The sequence below is a fragment of the Triturus cristatus genome, chromosome 5_2 (genome assembly GCF_964204655.1).
Source record: "Triturus cristatus chromosome 5_2, aTriCri1.1, whole genome shotgun sequence".
NCBI classification, from domain to species: Eukaryota; Metazoa; Chordata; class Amphibia; order Caudata; family Salamandridae; genus Triturus; species Triturus cristatus.
The window spans coordinates 644,461,962-644,486,877 of record NC_140588.1 but is presented as its reverse complement, the minus strand read 5'-3'; positions in this window follow the sequence as shown (position 1 = coordinate 644,486,877).

Sequence of the window (24,916 nt, the reverse complement as noted above, 5' to 3'; positions counted from 1 at the left end):
CGCCGGGGAGGAGTAGGATCTTGCAGTGCCCCCTCTCGGAGGAGTCGGGATGGGAGGAGCACACTTGCAAGGCAGGAACAGCCTTGGGTGTCCACGGTTCCCCGGGCGGGTGTGGTTTCCGGGAGAGCCGAGGCGGTGAGTTTCGGGTCGTCAAGGGTTGTAGAGGTTTCTTCGCCGAGTGTACGTCTACGCGTACCGAAGGTCACAGGATACATCCGGGAATATTCGGCGCCAGCCTGTTAGCGGGTCGAGCCTTTATGCGTTTTGGCCATGTGACCTGATTACATAAGCTCGGGAATGTCTGGAGGGTTTCTGGGAGATGTAGTCCGTGGACGCATGGGTCGTTTCGTCCCCGGGTGAGGCGCGCGAGGCACTCAGCGCCTGTACTGAGTGCGATCATGACAATGGGTACTGTCTGAATGATTGAAGGAGTGCATGGGTAATGCCTGGTTGATTGCAAGAGTGCAGGAGTAATGTATGGCTGATTGGAGGAGTGCATGGCTACTGCCTGAGTGATTTAAGGAGTGCATGGGTAATGCCTGAGTGATTGCATGAGTGCAGAAGTAATGTGTAGGTGATTGGAGGAGTGCATGGGTACTTGCTGAGCAATTGAAGGAGTGTATGGGGAATGCCTGGGTGATTTTGTAAGTGCATGGGTAATGCCTGGCTGATTGCATGAGTGCAGCGATAATGTCTGGGTGATTTGAAGAGTGCATGGGTACTGCCTGAATGATTAAAGGAGTGCATGGGTAATTCCTGAGTGATTGCATGAGTGCAGGAGTAATGTCCTGGTTATTGGAGGAGTGCATGGGTTTTGCCTGGGTGATGGCATGAGTGCATGGGTAGTGCCTGAGTGATTGAAGGAGTGCATGGGTAATTCCTGAGTGATTGCATGAGTGCAGGAGTAATGTCCTGGTTATTGGAGGAGTGCATGGGTTTTGCCTGAGTGATTGAAGGAGTGCATGGGTAATGCCTGGGTGATTTTGTGACTGCATGGGTAATACCTGGGTGGTTTTATAGGTGCACAGGTAATACCTGGGTGATTGCATGAGTGCAGAGGTAATTTGTGGTAGTTGTAGGAGTGCATGGGTACTGCCTGAGTGATTAAAGGAGTGCAAGGGTGATGCCTGAGTTATTGAACGATTGCATGGGTGATTCCTGGGTGATTTTGTAAGTGCATGGGTATCGCCTGTGTGGATTTATAAGTGCATGGGTAATGCCTGTGCAATTGCATGAGTACAGAGTTAATGTCTGGGTGATTGGGGGAGTGCATGGGTACTGCCCGAGTGATTAAAGGAGCACATGGGTAATGCATGGGTGATTGCATGAGTGCCTGGGTAATGCCTGGTTGTTTTTGTAAGTGCTTGGGTAATGCCTGGGTGATTGCATGAGTGCAGAGGTAATGTCTGGGTGATTTGAGGAGTGCATGGGTACTGCCTGAATAATTAAAGGAGCACATGGGTAATGCCTGGGTCTGGCATGAGTGCATGGGTAGTGCCTGAGTGATTGAAGGAGTGCATTGGTAATTCCTGAGTGATTGCATGAGTGCAGGAGTAATGTTCTGGTTATTGGAGGAGTGCATGGGTTTTGCCTGAGTGATTGAAGGAGTGCATGGGTAATGCCTGGGTGATTTTGTGACTGCATGGGTAATGCCTGGGTGGTTTTATAAGTGCACAGGTAATACCTGGGTGATTGCATGAGTGCAGAGGTAATGTGTGGTGATTGTAGGAGTGCATGGGTACTGCCTGAGTGATTAAAGGAGTGCATGGGTACTGCATGAGTTATTGAAGGATGGCATGGGTGATTCCTGGGTGATTTTGTAAGTGCATGGGTATTGCCTGTGTGGATTTATAAGTGCATGGGTAATGCCTGGGTGATTGCATGAGTATATGGGTAGTGCCTGGGTGATTGGAGGAGTGCATGGGTACTGCCTGAGTGAATGAAGGAGTGCATGGGTAATACCTGGATGTTGCATGAGTGCTGGAGTATTGGCTGTGTGCTTGAAGGAGTGCTTGGGTAATTCCTGAGTGATTGCACAAGTGCAGGGATAATGTGTGGGTGATTGGAAGAGTGCATAGGTACTGCATGAGTGTTTGAAGGAGTGCATGTGTAATGCCTGGGTGATTGCATGAGTGCAGGAGTAATTTCTGGGTGATTGGAGGAGTGCAAGGGTAGTGCCTGGGTTATTGCATTAGTGCATTGGTAGTACCTGGTTGATTGGATGATTGCAAATGTAGTGCCTGAGGTATTGCATAAGTGCATAGTTAGTGCCTCGGTGATTCCATAACTGCAGGGGAAGTGCCTGGGTGATTGGAGGAGTGCATAGGTAGTGCCTGGGTGATTTTAGAAGTCCACGGGTAGTGGCTGGGTGATTGAAGGAGTGCTTGGGAAATGCCTTGGTGATTGCATGAGTGCAGGAATAATGTGTATGTGATTGGAGGAGTGCATATGTACTCCATGAGTGTTTGAAGGAGTGCATGAGTAATACCTGTGTGATTGCAGAAGTGCAGAAGTAATGTCTGGGTTATTAGAGGAGTGCATGGGTACTGTCTGAATGATTGAAGGAGTGCATGGGTAATGCCTGGTTGATTGCAAGAGTGCAGGAGTAATGTATGGCTGATTGGAGGAGTGCATGGCTACTGCCTGAGTGATTTAAGGAGTGCATGGGTAATGCCTGAGTGATTGCATGAGTGCAGAAGTAATGTGTGGGTGATTGGAGGAGTGCATGGGTACTTGCTGAGCAATTGAAGGAGTGTATGGGGAATGCCTGGGTGATTTTGTAAGTGCATGGGTAATGCCTGGCTGATTGCATGAGTGCAGCGATAATGTCTGGGTGATTTGAGGAGTGCATGGGTACTGCCTGAATGATTAAAGGAGCACATGGGTAATGCCGAGGTGATGGCATGAGTGCATGGGTAGTGCCTGAGTGATTAAAGGAGTGCATGGGTAATTCCTGAGTGATTGCATGAGTGCAGGAGTAATGTCCTGGTTATTGGAGGAGTGCATGGGTTTTGCCTGAGTGATTGAAGGAGTGCATGGGTAATGCCTGGGTGATTTTGTGACTGCATGGGTAATACCTGGGTGGTTTTATAAGTGCACAGGTAATACCTGGGTGATTGCATGAGTGCAGTGGTAATTTGTGGTAGTTGTAGGAGTGCATGGGTACTGCCTGAGTGATTAAAGGAGTGCAAGGGTACTGCCTGAGTTATTGAAGGATTGCATGGGTGATTCCTGGGTGATTTTGTAAGTGCATGGGTATCGCCTGTGTGGATTTATAAGTGCATGGGTAATGCATGTGCAATTGCATGAGTACAGAGTTACTGTCTGGGTGATTGGGGAGTGCAAGGGTACTGCCCGAGTGATTAAAGGAGCACATGGGTAATGCATGGGTGATTGCATGAGTGCCTGGGTAATGCCTGGGTGTTTTTGTAAGTGCTTGGGTAATGCCTGGGTGATTGCATGAGTGCAGAGGTAATGTGTGGGTGAGTGGAGGAGTGCATGGGAACTGCCCGAGTGATTAAAGGAGTGCATGGGTAATGTTTGGCTCATTGCATGCGTGTAGAAGTAATGTCTGGGTGATTGGAGGAGTGCATGAGTACTGCTTGAGTGATTGAAAGATTGCTTGGGTAATGCTTGGGTGAATATTTAAGTGCATGGGTAATGCCTGAGTGGATTTATAAGTGCATGGTTAATGCCTTTGGGATTGCATGAGTGCAGAGGTAATGTCTGGGTGATTTGAGGAGTGCATGGGTACTGCCTGAATGATTAAAGGAGCACATGGGTAATGCCTGGGTCTGGCATGAGTGCATGGGTAGTGCCTGAGTGATTGAAGGAGTGCATTGGTAATTCCTGAGTGATTGCATGAGTGCAGGAGTAATGTCCTGGTTATTGGAGGAGTGCATGGGTTTTGCCTGAGTGATAGAAGGAGTGCATGGGTAATGCCTGGGTGATTTTGTGACTGCATGGGTAATGCCTGGGTGGTTTTATAAGTGCACAGGTAATACCTGGGTGATTGCATGAGTGCAGAGGTAATGTGTGGTGATTGTAGGAGTGCATGGGTACTGCCTGAGTGATTAAAGGAGTGCATGGGTACTGCCTGAGTTATTGAAGGATGGCATGGGTGATTCCTGGGTGATTTTGTAAGTGCATGGGTATTGCCTGTGTGGATTTATAAGTGCATGGGTAATGCCTTTGCAATTGCATGAGTACAGAGTTAATGTCTGGGTGATTGGAGGAGTGCATGGATACTGCCCGAGTGATTAAAGGAGCACATGGGTAATGCATTGGTGATTGCATGAGTGCATGGGTCATGCCTGGGTGATTGGAGGATTACATGGGTACTGAATGAGTGTTTGAAGGAGTACATGAGTAATGCCTGGGTGATTGCATGAGTGCTAAAGTAATGTCTGTGTGATTGGAGGAGTGCATTGGTACTGCCTGAATGATTGAAGGAGTGCATTGGGAATGCCAGGGTGATTGAAAGAGTGCAGGAATAAAGTCTGGGTGATTGGAAGAGTTAATGGCTACTGCCCGAGAGATTGAAGGATTGCATGGTAATGCCTGGGTGATTTTGTAAGTGCATTGGTAATGCCTGGGTGCTTCCATGAGAGCAGAGTTTATGTCTGGGTGATTGGAGGAGTGCATGGGTATTTCCTGAGTGATTAGAGGAGCACATGGGTAATGCCAGGGTGATTGCCTGAGTGCTTGGGTAGTGCCTGAGTGATCGCATGAGTACAGGAGTAATGTCTGGGTGATTGTAGGAGGGCATGTGTACTGCCTGAGTGATTGAAGGAGTGCATGGGTAATGCCTGGGTGTTTTTGTAAGTGCTTGGGTAATGCCTGGGTGATTGCATGAGTGCAGAGGTAATGTGCGGGTGAGTGGAGGAGCGTATGGGTACTGCCTGAGTGATTAAAGTTGTGCATGGGTAATGTTTGGCTCATTGCATGAGTGTAGAAGTAATGTCTGGGTGATTGGATGAGTGCATGAGTACTGCTTGAGTGATTGAAAGATTGCTTGGGTAATGCTTGGGTGAATATTTAAGTGCATGGGTAATGCCTGAGTGTATTTATAAGTGCATGGTTAATGCCTGGGGGATTGCATGAGTGCAGAGGTAATGTCTGGGTGATTGGAGGAGTACATGGGTACTGCCTGAGTGATTAATGGAGCACATGGGAAATGCCTGGGTGATTACATGAGTACATGGGTAGTGCCTGGGTGATTGGAGGAGTGCATGGGTACTGCCTGAGTGATTGGAGGAGTGCATGGGTAACTTCTGGGTGATTGCATGAGTGCAGGAGTAATGTCTGGGTGATTGGAGGAGTGCATGGGTAATGCCTGGGTGATAGCATGAGTACAGGAGTAATGTGTGGTGATTGGAGGAGTGCATGGGTACTGCCTGAGTGATTGAAGGAGTGCATGGGTAATGCCTGGGTGATTTTGTAAGTCCATTGGTAATGCCTGGGTGAGTGCATGAGTGCAGAGGTAGTGTGTGGTGATTGGAGGAGTGCATGGGTTCTTCCTGAGTGATTAAAGGAGTGCATGGGTACTGATTGAGTGATTGAAGGATTGCTTGGTGTTAGACCCGGCCCTCGTAACATAGCTAGACCTGACCCCTGCACCTCACACCAGCCCCCAAACCCACGGCCTAGCCGATCCTTCCCACCAGAACTCGCACGCACCCAACCCGGACTTCCCCGTCCGTGGCCTTCTGCCCTTCGGCCACACCGGGCCCGCATGCCCACTTCATGCAACAAGATGGCCGCCCGGCCCCAGCGCGACCCTGGCCTAGAGGCGCCACTCCGGCTGGAGGACATCACGCTCCCCTTGGGATGAGAGAGGGAGGAGCAGTTTCTATCACACCTCTGCGCTTCCCTGGGACGGTGGGTTTCGATCGACCTGCCGGCCTCCCCGAGGGCTGGCTCCACGCCTGCTGGGTGTCTGGGACTCCTCCCGATCCGGCCCTGAAAGGATCAAAAGACAATGGCAGGAAACCCCCAACAAGCGACCCCCAGGTGACAAGACCCCTGCCTGCACAGGCTCCGGACATCAAAGAGGGGTCGCCCTATAACAAGGAGTGCTCTGGGACTGTCCGGCAGATTCGCCTTGGAACACCTGAGCCCTGCTGAGTGACTCGCGGCTCCCTGAAGATCGTAAGACCTCTGAATTTGTGCTTGAGCCCTGCTGAGTGACTCGCGGCTCCCTGAAGATCGTAAGACCTCCGAACTTGTGCTTGAGCCCTGCTGAGTGACTCGCGGCTCCCTGAAGATCGTAAGACCTCCGAACTTGTGCTTGAGCCCTGCTGAGTGACTCGCGGCTCCCTGAAGATCGTAAGACCTCCGAACTTGTGCTTGAGCCTTGCTGAGTGACTCGCGGCTCCTCGAAGATCGTAAGACCACCGAACTTGTAACCGAGCCCTGCTGAGTGACTCGCGGCTCCCACAGACTCTCTTGGTCCCGCCGGACCCCACGACGACAACCGTATCCCCCAGCTCGAGGATTGTGAGCTGTGCGACGGGTACGATCCTGCATTTGATCCACATCCCCAAAGACTGTCCCGCTACCTCCTACTCCCCTCCAAGACTTTGCGAGCCCACGCTCTGCTTGTATATATTTGCTGTGCTGATCATAAAGATCCTACTACTCCAATCTGATAAAGATTTGCTCGTAAGAACTCCTCGTGTGGTGTCTCTCTGTCGTGTGGTGCCGAGTGTGCGATCCTAGATACGAGGTTCCTCCCCTGAGGAGTCTCCCGCCAGTGCCCGGCTACGATACCTCGAGGGTGGGTCTCAGGGCAGTCAGGGCCCCCTCCGGGCCCCTCTGAGGTCGCCTTCTAACACTTGGGTAATGCCTGGGTGATTTTGTAGGTGCATGGGTAATGCCTGTGTGGATTTATAAGTGCATGGGTAGTGCCTGGGTGATTGCATGAGTGCAGAGTTAATGTCTGGGTGATTGGAGGTGTGCATGGGTACTGGCTGGGTAATTGGAGGAGTGCATGGGTAGTGTCTGAGTGAATGAAGGAGTACATGGGTAATGCTTGGGTGATTGAATATGTGCAGGAGTGATGTCTGGGTGATTAGAGGAGCGCATGGCTACTGCCTGAGTGGTTGAAGGAATGCATGGGTAATACCTTGGTGATTGCATGACTGCATGGGTACTGGCTGGGTAATTGGAGGAGTGAATGGGTAGTGCCTGGGCAAAATGCATGAGTGCATCAGTAGTACCTGGGTGATTGGAGGAAAGCAAAGGTAGTGCCTGAGTTATTGCATAAGTGCATAGGTGTTGCCTGGGTATTCCATAACTGCAGGAGTAGTGCCTGGGTGATTTTATCAGTGCATGGGTTGTGGATGGGTGATTGAAGGAGTGCTTGGTTAATTCCTGAGTGATTGCATGAGTGCAGAGATAATGTGTGGGTGATTGGAAGAGTGCATAGGTACTGCATGAGTATTTGAAGGAGTGCACGAGTAATGCCTGGGTGATTGCATGAGTGCAGGAGTAATATCTGGGTGATTAGAGGAGTGCATGGTAGTGCCTGGGTTTTTGAATGAGTGTATTGGTAGTGCCTGGGTGATTGGAGGAATGCAAATGTAGCACCTGAGGTACTGCATAAGTGCATAGATAGTGCCTAGGTAATTCCATAACTGCAGGGGAAGTGCCTGGGTGATTGGAGGAGTGCATTGGTAGTGCCTGGGTGATTTTAGAAGTGCATGGGTAGTGGCTGGGTGATTGAAGGAGTGCTTGGGAAATGCCTGGGTGATTCCATGAGTGCAGGAATAAAGTGTGGGTGATTCGAGGAGTGCATATGTACTCCATGAGTGTTTGAAGGAGTGCATGAGTAATACCTGTGTTATTGCAGAAGTGCAGAAGTAATGCCTGGGTTATTGGAGGAGTGCATGGGTACTGCCTGAATGATTGAAGAGGTGCATGGGTAATGTATGGGTGATTGTAGGAGTGCATGGCTATTGTCTGAGTGATTGAAGGAGTGCATGGGTAATGCCTGGGTGATTGCATGAGTGCAGGAGTAATGTCTGGGTGATTGGAGGAGTGCATGGGTAATGCCTGGGTGATTGCATGTGTGCTGGAGTAATGTCTGGGTGATTGAAGGAGTGCATGGGTACTACCTGGGTAATTTTGGAAGTGCATGGGTAATGCCTGGGTGGTTTTATAAGTGCATGGGTAATGCCTAGGTGATTCCCTGAGTGCAGAGGTAATGTGTGGCTGATTGCATAAGTTCATTGTTACTGCCTGAGTGAATAAAGGAGTGCATGGGTAAAGCTTGGGTGATTTCATGAGTGCATGGGTAGTGCCTGGATGCTTGGAGGAGTGCATGGGTACTGTTTGAGTGATTGAGGAAGTGCATCAGTAGTGCCTGCATGATTGCATGAGTAAAGGGGTAATGTCTGGGTGATTGGAGAAGTTCATAGGTACTGCGTAAGTGATTGAAGAAATGCATGGGTAATTCATGTGTGATTCAAAGAATGCAGGAGTAATGTCTGGGTGAATGTAGAAGTGCATGGGTACTGCCTGAGTGATTGAAGGAATGCATAGGTAATGCATGTTTATTGCATAAGTGCATGGGTAGTGCCTGGGTGATTGCAGGAATGTATGGGTACTGCCTGAGTGATTGAAGGAGTGCATGGGTAAAGGCTGGGTGATTGCATGGGTGCATGGGTAGTGCCTGGATGATTGGAGGAGTGCATGGTTACTGCCTGAGTGATTGAGTAAGTGCATCAGTAGTGCCTGCGTGATTGCATGAGTAAAAGGGTAATGTCTGGGTGATTGGAGAAGTGCATGGGTACTGTCTAAGTGATTGAAGGAATGCATGGGTAATGCGTGTGTGATTCCAAGAGTGCAGGAGTAATGTCTGGGTGATTGTAGAAGTGCATGGGTACTGCCTGAGTGATTGAAGGAGTGCATAGGTAAGGCCTGTTTCATTACATAAGTGCATGGGTAGTGCCTGGGTGATTGCAGGAATGTATGGGTACTGCCTGAGTGATTGAAGGAGTGCATGGGTAATGCTTTGGTGATTGCATGAGTGCAGGGGTAATGTGTGGGTGAGTGGAGCAGTGCATGAGTACTGCCTGAGTGATTGAAGGAGTGAATGGGTAATGGATTGGTGATTGCAGAATTGCATGGGTAGTACCTGGGTGATTGGAGGAGTGCATGGGAACTGCCTGAGTGATTGAAAAAGTGCATGGGTAGTGCCTGGGTGTTTGAATGAGTACAGGGGTAATGTCTGAATGATTGAAGGAGTGCATTGGTACTGGCTGAGTGATTGAAGGAGTGCATGGGTAATGCCTGGGTGAGTGCATGAGTACAGGAGTAATGTCTCGGTGATTGGAAGAGTACATGGGTACTGCCTGAGTGATTAAAGGAGTGAATGGGTAATACCATGGCGATTGCATGAGTACAGGGATAATGTGTAAGTGTTTGGAGGAGTGCATGAGTATTGTCTGTGTGATTGCATGATTGCAGGGTTAATGTCTGAGTGATTGCATGAGTGCAAGTGTAATGTCTGAGGATTAGAGGAATGCATAGTTAATGTCTGGGTATTTTTTTGTGTGCAGGGTAATGTCTAGGGGATTGGAGAAGTATAGAGGTAATACCTGAGTAATTGGAAGAGTGTTCAGGTAATGTCTATCTGATAGCATGGGTGTACAGATAGTGACCTGGGTCATTGGAGGAGTACATAGTTAGTGTCTGGCTCATATTATAAGTGTGTGGGTACTGGCTACATGATTTAAAAAGTACATAGATAGTGCATAGGTGAATGGAAAAGTATGGGAATAGTGCCTAACTGTATAGATGAGTGCATGGGTAGTGTTTGAAAAAATGGAGGAGTGCAGTAAAAGTGACTTTAAACATTAGATCATATTATCATGTGTATTACATTATTTCATCTTACCTTTTAAGATACAAAACTCAGTGGTACGTTTTTATAGTAGTTTTGTTGTAAACTGAATTCAAACTTTAGTATTACCTCCTGTAAAAAAAATAAGTACAACTGTTGTTGCATGAAATATTATAGTTTTAAGAACAAAACATAATTTTAGAATTACGTAACATATTCAGTTTCCCTTTTTTGCTGTTCTCAGATTCTACAGAATTTCACCGTAAACAGTGATTTCAATGTAGATCATCATACAACAGCGGGCAAAAAATACAATCAATGAGATTGTAAAAAAGAACCCAAATCTGCTTTGAAAATATTTACAACAAGTGCAACTATCTGTTTATCTATCTACAGTGTGTAAATTACATTCTTCAAGTACATTACATCTTTTACTTCTCTCAAGTACATTTTGTAAAATATACTCTCATTTAAATTGCGAATAATATAAACACCAAATATAAAAACAACCTCTTTCAATCACAATTTTCCAAATGCAATATCAATTAGCACAAACAATAATCCAAACACTCAGGGCCCGATTCGCAGAACTAACTTAAGACAAAATCCTAAACTTACTACCATTTTGGTATTCACAGAAGGCACTTACTCATTTTGGTATTCACAGAAGGCACTTACTCATTTCGGTATTCACAGAAGTTAGGAGTCCTAACTTTAGGACTCCTAAATGCCTTCTGTGAATACCGAAAGTCTTAAAATTAGGATTTTTCTCAGTTTAGTAGTAGTATAGTTAGGACTCCTGACTTTAGGACTCCTAAATGCCTTCTGTGAATACCGAAAGTCTTAAAATTAGGATTTTTCTCAATTTAGTAGTCCTAAGTCTAAACTTAGGACTACTAAATTGAGAAAAATCCTAATTTTAAGACTTTCGGTATTCACAGAAGGCATTTAGGAGTCCTAAAGTTAGGAGTCCTAACTATACTACTACTAAACTGAGAAAAATCCTAATTTTAAGACTTTCGGTATTCACAGAAGGCATTTAGGAGTCCTAAAGTTAGGACTCCTAACTTCTGTGAATACCGAAATGAGTAAGTGCCTTCTGTGAATACCAAAATGAGTAAGTTCCTTCTGTGAATACCAAAATGGTAGTAAGTTTAGAATTTTGTCTTAAGTTAGTTCTGTGAATCGGGCCCTAATTGTTCACATCTTCCCAATAGGCCAAATAATGTTTCCAAATCGATTGGCATTTAAAATATCCAAAATAAACTTGTTAATTTGCATTCACATCTTCCCCATAGGCCGAATGATGTTTTCAAAACTTTGGCATCAAAAATATGAGATATGAATTTGGTAATTCACAAGACACCCTGCATTTGAATTCCAAATGTGCATCACTGCATCACTGCAGTGTGTCCATCTTTATTACACTCTAAATATACAGTATAGTGTCCAGATGCTGTAGTAGGTCCATCATGGAAAAAGATAGTCCCTGCTTTAAATGTTCTTCCTGAAATTGATTTTTGACTTGCCACAACATTTTTAAATTGGGTTCCAATTTTCTTCCATCTGCTCTACAATGTTGTAGCATTAAAATGGCATATTGTCCTTATCTTTCTATCAATAATGTTGACAACATTTCTGATTTACAATGAGAACATTTCATATCTTGATTAGCTGTTTTTACTAATTTGTTAAAAGACACTGTTTTGCAATCTGCTCTCATCAAATATATAAATTGTTCAGTGTCTATTTCAGTGGTAGAAGAAAATGAATACTCTTCACATTTATTATCCCATCTGTAAGTTAATCCAAACAAATTTTCAATTTCTATTCCTTCATCTTTCAATACTGCAAACATAAACATAAGAATTTCTTGTGCCGTATATTAAGCGTGAATTGTGAATAACCAGTACATATATCCAAAAGATGCCATGTGCCAGAAGCAGTATGGATTTTTATTCTATCAGTTACCAACTTTTGAAAAATATAATGTAATAAAGAACAGAATCTTTTTTCTCAATTTTCCATAATTTCATGATGAAGATATTCTAGATAAAACACAACATTGACTATTACATTAGCATAGGAGTTGATACCTGAACTATTTTCTAACTGATATCCTACAATATCATCAACATTGTCCATTTTCAATTTCTTTGCAGCTTCATCATTCTCTTGGATTGTTTTCTTTTTTTTAACCTCACTAGACTGTTTGTCACACTACACGTTTTTCATGTACGGGAAATTCACCTAAGTCAGGAGCATACTGTCTTCTTAACCAACTCTACTCTCTTACACAATTTGCATCAGCGCTAACCTTTTTCTCATCAAAATCAATCAAATAGAAACCAGATAATCTTCTTACTCGAGGATATGCAATGTATGCTATGCCCTCTTTAAACACTGTACTTCCGATATTTACCAAAGCAATGTCTACACTTAAACCTTGACATTTATGAATGGTTACATCATATGCTAAAGAAAGATGGAAACTGTTTTCTACGAACATACAAGTCTTTTACAAGCAATAAATGAACAGCACAACGTCCAATCTGTTTTACCTCTTCATTCTGATCAAACTTAATTTTCAAAAATTCAATTCCATCTCTGTTCTGAAAATTTACAAAACCAACAACTTTTCCCATTGCTCAATTTACTAAACCTTCCTCTACATTCAAATTACGCCGTAAAATTACTCAACAATTTACACATACATATATAAAGTCTTTTCTAAACCTGCAGTCTTAGACACCGACATTTCCAAAGAATCCAATTTTGACTGTAATTTTCTGATTAAAGAAAAGTAATTCCTTTGAGTTCCATTTTATCAACAGCTTCCATTTTCACTATTGGTTGTTTTTCCAATTTGAAAAGTTCTTGATTGAATGTAAAACACTCTTGCAGTGTAGGCATTAGGCAAACTATACACTTCTTTCTCCATTTTTTTTATACAATATTTCAGGTGCTATGTTTTCATTTGCAAACAATTTTGTTAAAAGCCGACTTTGTAAAGCTTCTTTACCATCTTTAGTCAAAAAACAATTGTTATATCTTGAAGAATGTTCCCATAATGTTCATAACTTGCTGGTCGCTTATTCTTACTAAGTTCTTTATATTCAAAATGAGACCATGTTGACATTTCCAATGCTTCCCAAAGATTTCCTAATGTCCTCATGGACAAGTGTTGTAAAAACAGGTTGCCCTTTTACAGGAGCAAGTTGTAGTAGGTCACTGTATACAATTACGTGTTTTCCTCTAAAAAGAACATCATAATCCATTTTTAAAATCTTTTGCATTCTTAAATGTACAAAGGTAAGCATTAAGTTTGACACAATGCTCACCTCATCAATGACAAGTTTCATTTTCTTGAGTACTCTTGAAACTTCATAACAAGCTTCTTGAGATAGCTTGCGATATTGCAACCTATTTTCATGTTCAACTGGTAGCATGAGCAATCGATATAATGTAATCCCATTAATGTTATGTGCTGCTAACCCAGTTGGAGAGGATACAACACAAGATAAATGTCATTCAGTGGTTTTGTGTAGATAACTGGTCAAAACTTTAATTAGGAAACTTTTTCCGGTTACAGCCTGCCCACTGATATACATTCAAATAGGATTAAATTATGTGCATTGGCATTCTTTTTTACATGCAGTTAACCATGCTGTATCTTTTGTGTCACTTGCTGATATATTTCTTTTTGTTCTTAGTTCTTCTTCCAAGTTTCCTAACTCAATATTGTAATTTTGTGCAAGTTGCATTGCTGTTTCTACTTCATTCATTGCTATTGTGGCTTCATTTTCAAGAATTGGTTGTCCTAGTGGATCTTGAGTTAGTGGAGCAGAACTGTGACTATCATGAGAACTGTCTCCAGCTATTTCAGCTGTAATAGTAGTTTCTTGTTCAATGTCTTCATTTAACATTTGTAGATAATTTGGAAAAATTGTGCATTCAATGCTATCTTTACATGCATTAAAAGAATCTTCATAGCAGTCAAAATCTCCAAGTAATTCCATTTCACTATGCCAAGGCTTGAAGATTTGTAGAAGTGCTCAATAGAACAATTCCCTTTTATCTGGAGTATCATAACTGAGTTTCCTGTGATTAACAGAGGAATCCCCGGATGTATTCTTCTTGACTGAGACCTGGCTTAATGAGGATATGGTGGCTGAACCAAATCTAGCATTGCCCTCTGGGTACTCCATTTGCATGGTTAATAGAGAGTCTGGGGGGGTGGCATTGCGGTGATTTTTAAATCATGTTACTCATGTCTTTTTATGAAAGAAGTAATTGAGGGCTGCGAGTGTGCTCGTTTTAGTATCACCATTAGTACCCATCTGACCCTATCTGGCCTGCTAGTTTATCGTCCACCAGGGTCTGCCTCTAAGTTCAAAGTCGCCCTTCTGGAGGCAGTCTGCACGCTCGCTATGGGCACTGCCAACTTCAGTATTCTAGGTGATCTCAATCTGCACTTTGATTTATTGCATGATAATGAGATCTGTAGCTTGCTTGCAGACCTGGCTGCGTACCAACTTAACCAACTGGTCCCCGGCCCCACCCATTCGGCGGGCCATTTGTAGGACCCTATTTTCTCGAATATTCTGTCTGCAACTGTGGAGACTCCTAAACCCATGGGTTGGACTGACCATTCACTGGTAGTAATGTATTTTCCGGCCTCAGAGCCCCCCAACAAAGCTACCCAACTGCCTGTCTTCAAACGCCCTTGGCGTAAACTGAGGTTGGAGGATTTTCACGCACTTCTCGGCATGAATCCTCTGGGACGTCTTAATAACACTGAGACAGGTTATAGCTTGTTCTGCGATTGGTTCACCCAAGGGCTTGACTCTCTTATTCTGGCTAAGTGGTCTTGGGGCCGTACCTCCGATGCCAATCCCTGGTATAATGACTCATTGTCCACCTAAATGAAGGCCTGTAAGAGATCAGAGCACAAGTGGAGAAAGGACTATGACCCCAGGAAAAAAGTATGCTATTTGGCACAGATTAAACACTATCACAGAACCATCTGCAACGTTCGAGCGGCTTACTATGCCAATGAAATCAAACTCAGCCCTAATGCAGCCAAATGTATTTTCAAGATCCTTAAAGACCTCAGGGCTAGAAAAAATTTGGCATCCGCTATTTCATCTGAACAGCAGTGTGAGGACCTGGCCACTTTCTTTGTTGAGAAAGTTGGTACCATCTATCGGTCCTTCCCTCAAGTGACCTCTCCTTCTCCTACTGCCATTCCCAGACCCTTGCCACGACCTTCTCTAATAGCTATCCCCAGTATCTCACAGGATGAGTTCATTCGGCTGAGCCGGAAAGTTAAATCTGGCTCTCCGGCCGACCCTTTAAAGCCGGTTCAGTTTAGGGAGTCACTCTCTCTTTTTCTGATCCCGCTATGCCAGATAGTCAATTCTTCCTTTTCCACAGCTCGTGTCCCAATGCCGTTGAAACAGGCATGGGTATCCCCCATTCTCAAAAAACCATCACTTAACCCGGCTAAACTCGAAAACGTCCGGCCTATATCTCTCCTCCCTTGGGTGGCTAAGATAGCAGAGGCACATGTTAATAACACACAAACGAATTTCTTGAGTACTAACAACATCTTGGATCCATCTCAGAATGGCTTCCGCTCGGGCCACAGTATGGAGACTGCTCTTCTGGCCATGACTAAACACCTGCGGACCATTCTCGATGCCGGTCAGACGGCGGCACTGATCTTGCTTGATCTTTGTGCCGCCTTTGATACGGTCTTGCATGGCATTCTGCTTCAGCGGCTGGAGGAGGCGGGTGTGGCTGGCCTGGCTCTGGAATGCTTCAAATCTTTTCTGACCAAAAGATCTTTCCGAGTGTCAGCCCCTGCTTTTCTTTCTCAGGCTCATTCCATCGACCAGGGCTTGGCGCTCAGTCCCTCACTGTTTAATCTGTACGTCCAGCCTCTTGCAGCGGTCGCCAGGCAGTGGGACCTCACCATGGTCTCCTATGCGGAAGATACGCAGCTGGTGGTGGCCCTGGCTGAAGGTTCCACATTGTATGCCTCTAGGTTTAGAAGCGGCCTGGCTGCCGTTGCAGAATGGATGACCACTAACTGCTTACAGTTGAACATTAGCAAAACTGAGGTTTTGTTAGTAGGGAAGAAATCGAGATTGTGGAGTGAGCGATGGTGGCCGAATGTCCTGGGTAGTACTCCTAATCCCAAGGCAGTGCTTAAGAACCTGGGGGAATGGATCGATTCCTCCCTCAGTTTTCAAGACCATACAAAAAAAGTTGCCGGCACATGCTTTGGACTCCTGTGGGGTCTGAAGTCCCTTCTGAAGTTTTTCGACCCACCAACGCGCCAGCTGATTGTCCAGTCAGCTATTTTATCTTGATTGGACTATGCCAGTTCTCTCTTAATAGGGGCCAATCAAGCTGAAATAACATGGATGCAGCATGTTCAAAACGCTGCAGCCAGAGCTTTGTTAGGGCTCCCGGGGTCTTGCCCGTCTGCTGACGCCATTCGGAGACTTCATTGGCTTCCCATAGCGGAGCGCATTCAATTTAAGTGATGTGTCTTTCTTTTAAGATTCTGAAGCTGCTTACACCTAGCCTGCTTGGTACCTTGCTTACTCCATATGTTCCCCCGCATCATCTGTGCTCCTTGGGGCAGCACCTGTTTACTGTTCCCCGTGTGAAACGTCTTTGAGCAGTGGGACGGTCCTTTCTCTGCCTGGCAGCGAAGTTATGGAACTCCCTGCCTGTTCAGTAAGATGGAATGTTTGCTAGACTTCAGGAAAGTGATTAAAACTTTCCTTTTTCCTTCAACTTAGTCTTCTTGGTCACTCTTTCTATTCTTGACGTTCAATGTCTTAGTGTTTAGGTCTGCCCTCTGATGCTGGCAGCGCCGGGACGCCCCTTTGCTGGGGCAGCTGTGCGCTATAGAAATCCGAATAACATAACATAACATAACATTAATAAGATTTTCTTTGGCATGTTTTACCAAACATCCATTACATCCAATTACTGAATATTTTACTTCATTTATATTTTCCATAACATTTCTCTTAAAACTATAATGTTGCAGTACTTCATAGAGACATATGTTTTCCAGATGAGAACTCCTTTGGGAATAGTACGTATCCAACATATTTGTTTTAACAATATCTGTACTTTTCGGTTCATTCAATGCTAAGTATTCAATTTCTTGTAGAGATTTCAAAACTCGATTTCCTGTTGCAGCAAGACCTAGACTTACCCAAATGGTTCCTCTTGACTTTGAGTATAAACTTGCAGAGGTCAACCCATCTGAACATTCATAGGATCTAAGTTCTCGATGGGAAAGCATCTTCAAACTAAAGCTGTACAATTTATTACTAAGAGTCTTCTCTTGTGAAATTTATTCCCACATTTCTTTTAACTCCGTCTTTTCTGAATGGTTATATATGATGTAACATAACAAGCAACAGCAATAAAATTATCTGCAACATACTGGATGTCCATGTTGACAAATTGTCAGTATCACTGGATTGTATTCACTAATATACTTTGAATCTTCACTTCTTTTTATGTTGTAAGTATTCTTCAGAGATTTTCGAGCTATAGTATGTTTTTCTGCTGCCATGAAACTGTTGACTTTTCCTTTTGAAATTACTGGACGTGGGAATCCAAAACGACATTTTGTATAAAATGTTCCCTTTGACATGTATTTCCATCGACAATATTTCCCACATCAATGACTCTGAAACCATAAAACTGGTTGTCTTAAGCTGTTTTCTCCTTCTTTTTTAGGAATGGCACAGGTAACATAGTGTTCAATGAAAGACAAAACAGTTTCATCAGAATCGTTTCCAAATTTAGGTGCATTCTTGATCCATGATAGCATGTGTATAAGACGAGCACCTCTAGCTTGGTACTCCTTTCTCCAAAGGAAATCAATGACTTCTCCAAGATGTGGATTATTTTCATTGCAGATAAAAGACATTATAGCGTGAAACCTATAAATAAAATATATGCACACATTAACAGGATCTAATGAATACAGTTCTACAGCTGTCTTCAATTCAATGTTTTTTATATTTGAATTTGCTTCTAAGTAAATCATTCCATGCGTATTCAGCACAGCTAAGCGTAACAAACCATGTAGGGTTTCCTAAGTTTTTTACCATACATTTAAGTTCTCAGCGACGACAATACCAATACTCATTAGTGCCATATTGACACACCATCAAATTAATTAACTGAGATTCTAGATGATCATCTCTTTGTTGAACTTTGTCCAAAAATTCCTTTGCAGAAACATGTGTAAGATGAACTCCTGTTTTTAATATGTGGTTCACTGCATATGAAAGTCCAGACAAGTCACTTTCAAATAGAAGATGAAATAAATATGGAATACACTGTTGAAATCTTGGTGTTAGAAGGCGACCTCAGAGGGGCCCGGAGGGGGCCCTGACTGCCCTGAGACCCACCCTCAAGGTATCGTAGCCGGGCACTGGCGGGAGACTCCTCAGGGGAGGAACCTCATATCTAGGATCGCACACTCGGCACCACACGACAGAGAGACACCACACGAGGAGCTCTTAAGGGCAAATCTTTATCAGATCGGAGTGGTAGGATCTTTATGATCCGCAAGGCAAAATATATACAAGTAGAGCGCGGGCTCACAAAGTCTTGGAGGGGGGATAGGAGGTAGCGGGACAGTCTTTGAGGATATGGATCAAATGCAGGAGCATACCCGGCGCACAGCTCACAATCCTCGAGCTGGGGGATACGCTTGTCATCGTGGGGTCCGGCGGGACCAAAAGAGTCTGTGGGAGCTCCAAGTTACTCAGCAGGGCTCGAGCACAAGTTCGGAGGTCTTACGATCTTCAAGGAGCCGCGAGTCACTCAGCAGGGCTCAAGCACAAGTTCGGAGGTCTTACGATCTTCAGGGAGCCGCGAGTCACTCAGCAGGGCTCAAGCACAAGTTCGGAGGTCTTACGATCTTCAAGGAGCCGCGAGTCACTCAGCAGGGCTCAAGCACAAATTCGGAGGTCTTACGATCTTCAAGGAGCCGCGAGTCACTCAGCAGGGCTCAGGTGTTTCCAAGGCGAATCTGCCGGACAGTCCCAGAGCACCCCTTGTTATAGGGCGACTCCTCTTTGATGTCCGGAGTCTGTGCAGGCAGGGGTCTTGTCACCTGGGGGTCGCTTGTTGGTGTTTCCTGCCATTGTCCTTTGATCCCTTCAGGGCCGGATCGGGAGGAGTCCCAGACACCCAGCAGGCGTGGAGCCAGCCCTCGGGGAGGCCGGCGGGTTGATCGAAACCCACCTTCCCAGGGAAACGCAGAGTTGTGATGGAAACTGCTCCTCCCTTTCTCATCCCAAGGGGAGCGCGATGTCCTCCAGCCGGAGTGGCGCCTCTAGGCCAGGGTCGCGCTGGGGCCGGGCGGCCATCTTGGTGCATGAAGTGGGCACGCAGGCCCGGTGTGGCCGAAAGGAGGAAGGCCACGGACGGGGAAGTCCGGGTCGGGTGTGTGTGTTCTGGTGGGAAGGATCGGCTAGGCCGTGGGCTCGGGGGCTGGTGTGAGGTGCAGGGGTCAGGTCGGGCTATGTTACGAGGGCCGGGTCTAACACGCGTCCCCCCCAGCTGAAAGCCGGAGAGAACTACCCATCCTCTTGGGGGTTCTCTTCGCTGAGGCGAAAGAACCGGGAGAGGCCATCGGCGTTGGCGTGGTCCGTACCAGAGCGATGTTCCACGGTGAAATCCATCCCCTGGAGGGAGATTGACCACCGCAGTAGCTTGGGGTTTTCTCCTCGCATCTGCATGAGCCATCGCAAGGGGCGATGGTCGGTTTGGACCTTGAAATGGGTGCCGAACAGGTAAGGGCGTAATTTCTTGAGGGCCCAGACTACGGCGAACGCCTCGCGCTCGATGGTGCTCCATCTCTGTTCCCTGGGCAACAGCCTTCGGCTGAGGAAGGCTACGGGCTGGTCTAGGCCTTGGTCATTCACCTGGGAGAGGACTGCCCCGATGCCATGCTCGGAGGCATCAGTTTGTACCACAAACTCCTTGGAGTAGTCGGGGGCCTGGAGGACAGGGGCAGTGCACATGGCCGCTTTCAGGGCATCGAACGCCTCTTGGCAGGCAGGGGACCACTGCACTTTCTTGGGCTGTTTCTTGGACGTGAGTCCCGTGAGGGGACCGACCAGACTGCCATAATTCCGGATGAATCTCTGGTAGTAGCCCGTGAGGCCCAGAAAGGCTCGGACCTCCGTTTGGGTAGTGGGGGGTTCCCAGGCTAGGATGGCGTCGATTTTGGGCTGTAGAGGGGCGACCTGCCCGCTTCCGACCTGGTGCCCCAGGTAGGTTACCGAACCTTGCCCAATCTGGCACTTGCTGGCTTTCACGGTGAGGCCTGCCTGGTGCAGGGCGGTCAGCACCCTCCGGAGGTGCTGGAGGTGCTCACTCCACTCAGAGCTAAAAACTGCGATATTGTCGAGATATGCAGCACTGAATTTTTCCAGCCCGGCCAGGACTCTATTTTCCAGTCGCTGGAAGGTGGCCGGGGCATTTTTCATCCCGAAGGGCATCACGCGAAAGCGATAGTGCCCATCCGGGGTGGAGAAGGCGGACCGCTCCTTGGCTCCTTCTGTGAGCGCAATTTGCCAGTAGCCGCAGGTGAGATCGAAGGTGCTGAGGAACCGAGCAGCCCCGAGCCGGTCAATGAGCTCGTCGGCTCGGGGAATGGGGTGGGCATCGGCTCGGGTGACTTCATTGAGTCCCCGGTAGTCCACGCAGAAGCGGAGTTCTGGGGCGACACCGGGGGCAGCTGCTTTTGGGACCAGGACCACAGGGCTGGCCCAGGGGCTGTCTGAGGGTTCGATCACTCCTAGGGTCAACATTTTCGAGACCTCGGCTTGAATACAGGACCGGAACCGATCAGGGACTCGGTAGGCTCGATGTCTCACTGGTGGGCTGTCCCCGGTATCCATGTCATGGACACACCAGTCGGTGACTTTGGGGACCAGGGAGAAGAGGTCAGAAAACTGCCCTAGGAGCTGGCGGCAATCCTCACGTTTCTGGGGAGTGAGGGATGGGGAGAGGTTCACTCCCTCTACGGAGCTTTCCTTCTCCTTGGTGCACAGAAGATCAGGGAGAGGATCTGACTCTTCTTCGGACCCGTCATCAGTGGCCAGTAGGAGGCTCAGCTCCGTCCGCACAAAGTGGGGCTTGAGGCGGTTCACGTGGAGGACCCGGAGGGGGTCCCGGGCTGACCGGACGTCTACCAAGTACGTGACCGGGCTCTTCCGATTGACTACTTTGAAGGGCCCGGTCCATTTATCCTGGAGAGTGCAGGGTTTCACGGGGGCCATGACCCACACCAGCTGGCCCGGCTGAAACTCGACCAGAGTGGCGTTCTGGTCATACCAGCGCTTCATCTCCTCCTGACTCGCCTCCAGGTTGGCCTCTGCCATCTCCCAGAATCTCCTAGTCTGATTTCGGAGGGTCAGGACGTAACAGAACACATCTCGGGGAGGGCCTCGGGGCGCCGCCTCCCACTCTTCCTTGACCAGGCTGAGGGGTCCCCTGACGGGGTGCCCGTAGAGTAACTCAAAGGGGCTGAAAACCAAGGATTTCTGGGGAACTTCTCGGTATGCGAATAGGAGGCAGGGGAGCAGGATGTCCCACTTACGCCGGAGGGGCTCTTCCAGGCCCGCGATCATCCCCTTCAGAGTCCGGTTAAACCGCTCTACCAGGCCGTTTCCTTGCGGGTGGTAAGGGGTGGTGAACTTATAGGACACCCCGCACTGTTGCCATAAGGACCTCATGTATCGGGAGATAAAGTTGGTACCGCGATCGCTCACGACCTCGCGGGGAAAGCCCATGCGGGAGAAGATCCCCATCAACGCCCGGCCCACCACGGGGGCCGTGACGGTGCGCAGGGGGATGGCCTCAGGGTAACGGGTGGCATGGTCCACCAGGACGAGGATGAACTGGTGCCCCTGGGAAGTTGGGGGGTCCAGAGGTCCTACAATGTCGATCCCGACCCGCTCAAAAGGGGTACTGACGACAGGGAAGGGTTGGAGGGGAGCCTTGCGCTTCCCTCCACTCTTCCCACTGGCCTGGCACGTGGGACAGGACTTGCAGTGGGCTTCCACATCTGCTTTCATTCGGGGCCAGTAGAAGTGAGTCACGAGGCGACTGTATGTTTTGTCCTGACCCAAGTGGCCTGCGAGGGGAACGTCGTGGGCCAAGCCCAGGAGGAGGTTTCGGAAGCGTAGGGGTACCACCAGCACCCGGCCGGACCCTAGATCCACCGACTTCTGTTCGCTGTACAGAAGGTCATTCTCCCAATACACCCGGTGTGTCCCCGTCTGGTCGCCTGCGGCCTGGGCCTCTGCCTGTTGCCGGGGCCCGACCAGGGAGGGACAGGTAGCCTGCTCTCGGCAGAACTCCTCTCGGGAGGGGCCCCCCTCGTGGCGCCACTGGGCTAATTCGGGCAGATCGCCTAACTCGGTGACTGGGGTGGAGTCAGAAGGTGGGGGTTCGTCACTGGCGATCGACTCTTCTGGTGGGGGAATGGGGGGACCCTCGGCTGGGACCATCCTATCTTCAGGGGTCGGGGCGTCGTCGACTTCCCTCAGGGGGGTCAGTCGAGCCGCCATGGATCGAGTGGTGGCGCACACCCACTCAGGGAGGCCCATCATCCCTAGGTGGGTCTTGCGCTCAACTTGTCCCCAGGAGGAACTTTCCAGGTCGTTCCCCAGGAGACAGTCGACGGGCTGGGAGGTTCTCACTGCGACCTTCAGTTTACCGACCACCCCTCTCCACTCAAAGGGCACCAGGGCTACCTTACATAGGCTTTCTGTTTTGTCGACTGAAATGACAGGGCAAAAGACGTTAGGGAGGATGTGGTCTTCGTGTACTAAATGGCTGAGGACACCGGTGATGCTGGCCCCGGTGTCACGGAGGGCTTCGACTTGGTGGCCATTGATCGTTACGAGCTGCCCATATTTCTTTGTGTTAGAGGGCAGGAGGCTCCCAGGGACCATCTCTCTATCTCCTAAGGATACTAGGGCCATAGCGGCGGGTTCCCACTCCTCGGCCTCCTCAAACTCCTCCCCCAGGGCTACATTGGCTATCTGTCTAGCAGGGGGTGCTGCCTGGGTGGTGCGTGGGGCCATGGGGCATTCAGGGTCATTGGCGTAATGCCCGGGCTTCTGGCAACGGAAACAAGTAATGGTTACCCGGTGCCCCCGTCTAAGGGGGGGGCCGGATACAGCTGGTGGGGGTGCCGGGAAAGGTGGAGGTTGGGACTTCGGGGGACTAGCCTGGGACTCTCTCTGCCCTCCCTGGTTTCCCCCCCCTCTCTGGCGGGGTGGTCCCTGACTGGCTCGGGGGTACTCTCCTACAGGGCCCCGGGAGACCCGGGTGTTGGTCCAGCGATCCGCCTCGACAGCCAGCTTTCTTGGGTCCGTGAGCTTGCTGTCGAGCAGATGCTGGCGTAGTTCCACAAAGCAGTTGGCCGCCAGGTGTTCCCACAACATAAGGTCGGTTAGTTCTTCCAGGGTGGTTACCTTGCTGCCCTTGATCCACCCATCGAAGGCGCGGCTGAAGAAATTCACATATTCCACCCAGGTGGTACCCGGGATCTTCCTGCAGTCCCGGAACCGCTGGCGGTACATCTCCGGGTTGAGGCCGTACCTTGTGAGGAGGGCCGCTTTCATGTGTTCATAGGAGGTTTGCATGGAGGTGGGTAGGTCGAGCAGGGTGTCTCTCCCTTCGCTCAGGAATCGTCCCCATAACCCAGCCCCCAATCCTTCTGCGGGACCCGATGGGAGGTCATGGCGACCTCGTAGGCCCGGAACCACTGCTGAATGTCATCATTTTTGTAATATTCTTTGACCACATCCTTGGGGATGTGGACCTTCTGCTCCGTCGGGGCGGCCGCCTCCCGGTTCCCCGGGGGCCGCGTTTCTTCGCTTCTTGCTTTCAGTTCTATTTCCTTCAGGCTGCGTTCATGTTCCAATTGAAGTCTCCTTCCCTCGTGTTCTCGTTGGAGTTTCTTCTCTTCTAGTTCTCCTTGTACTCGCAACTGTTCTACTGCTAGCTTTTTCTCGGCTAATTTCAACTCGCCCTCAATTTTGAGTTTGGCTAATTCGAGCTCGTGATGGCGACTTTTTTCTCTGTCTGCGAGTTCCTCCGGGGATGGGCCCCCGTCTGGTACGAAGCCTCGCACCTGGTTGCTGCTGCGTCCTCCTTGGGAGGGCCCAGCTTCGTCGTGAGGCTCCCCCGCTCCTTCTGGGCGGGAGGCTCCAGAATCCACCCAAGCTTTCAGTGCCTTTTGCATATCTTCTTTGGTGTTGAGACCAGTGGTAGCGATTCTGAGTTCCTTACAGAATTGCTTTAGTTCTTTGTGAGTGTACTCTTCCAGCTGTTCCACCTGGAACACGGTACTGGCGTCATTTTCTATGAGAACCACGGCGTTTCCTTCTGCCATCTTTGTCGGTAGTGCGTCAGCCGTTCACGGTACGATCTCTAGATTATGGGCCCGAATCCCGTCGCTTGCCACCAATGTTAGAAGGCGACCTCAGAGGGGCCCGGAGGGGGCCCTGACTGCCCTGAGACCCACCCTCGAGGTATCGTAGCCGGGCACTGGCGGGAGACTCCTCAGGGGAGGAACCTCGTATCTAGGATCGCACACTCAGCACCACACGACAGAGAGACACCACACAAGGAGTTCTTAAGAGCAAATCTTTATCAGATCGGAGTGGTAGGATCTTTATGATCCGCAAGGCAAAATATATACAAGTAGAGCGCGGGCTCACAAAGTCTTGGAGGGGGGATAGGAGGTAGTGGGACAGTCTTTGAGGATATGGATCAAATGCAGGAGCGTACCCGGCGCACAGCTCACAATCCTCGAGCTGGGGGATACGCTTGTCGTCGTGGGGTCCGGCAGGACCAAAAGAGTCTGTGGGAGCTGCGAGTTACTCAGCAGGGCTCGAGCACAAGTTCGGAGGTCTTACGATCTTCAAGGAGCCGCGAGTCACTCAGCAGGGCTCAAGCACAAGTTCGGAGGTCTTACGATCTTCAGGGAGCCGC